Source organism: Nannospalax galili, unplaced genomic scaffold, assembly GCF_000622305.1.
Source record: "Nannospalax galili isolate Female #2095 unplaced genomic scaffold, S.galili_v1.0 scaffold694, whole genome shotgun sequence".
NCBI lineage: Eukaryota > Metazoa > Chordata > Mammalia > Rodentia > Spalacidae > Nannospalax > Nannospalax galili.
The window spans coordinates 6,044-7,103 of record NW_008334085.1 but is presented as its reverse complement, the minus strand read 5'-3'; positions in this window follow the sequence as shown (position 1 = coordinate 7,103).

Here is a 1,060-nt window from a genome sequence, read left to right as displayed (position 1 = left end):
CACTCAGGACCCCACATTCTCAGGTCTTCACCAGAAAATGGTGCCTCCAGGACTTGTCACCACATCCTCATAAAGGGCCGTCTAAATTCCAGAGGAGTGGCCGCGAAGTGCCCTGATGGGCCGCATCCATGCTCACTGGGCTTTTGTTCTTGCAGCTTCCCAGGAGAGCAGTCTTCCTGCCTCCAGCACAACCACTGAAGCTGCTTCAGAGCTGCAGTTCTGCAGGAGGACACGCCAAAGGAGCATATGGACTGTGGATCACATTGAAGGGATGAAACTTAGAATCAGCAAGAAGAAAAGACCCAGTTACCGTCCTGAGGACCAAGAAGCCTTCTACCGACTTCTGGGTGGGTTTTCTGAGTTGAGAAAATGCACAGGACCAATTCTAAAAGACTGAACATGTGAGGGGTCAGATCTTAGCCCAGGGTTCAGAGAAGCCCAGGTGGACTAGATGTAGGGTGCCCCGGTCCTGCAGACATGGGAGGAGTTTCCTCTCTGAGCTGGGATGTTGGAGAGCAAAAGAGAGGCTTACAAATAAATGCGGGTCCCCTACATACACACAGGCACACACACACACACACACACACACACACACACTCATTATTGAAACGAGGGACTGATGATAAAAGGACAAATCACCCCTTGCTCAAATGATGCTCTAGGAGAGAGCTACCAAAAAAAAAACAAACAAACAAAAAAAAACCATATTTACACAATGAAGTTGCCCTCAGCTTATAACTGGATAGGACAAGAACATCTGGGGTCAATGGCACTTAGAGGTGGGTGTGAGTGAATGCAGGAGAGCATCATGAAATGGGTGAATCACAGAAATTTTGTCTGAGGTGAAAACAGCCTACCTAGACCTGGGACCACGTATGGCTGGGTGGGGAAACAGGCAGTCACACTACTAAGTATAGCATCCACTAACTACATGCAGGTACTTACTCTTAATTTTAAATGAATAAAGCAAACGTTCTAAGTTCAGTTCCTCAGTTTCGTTACTTGCATTTCCAAAGCTCAATACCTACAGGAGACTGTGGTTACCATATTACACAGCAGA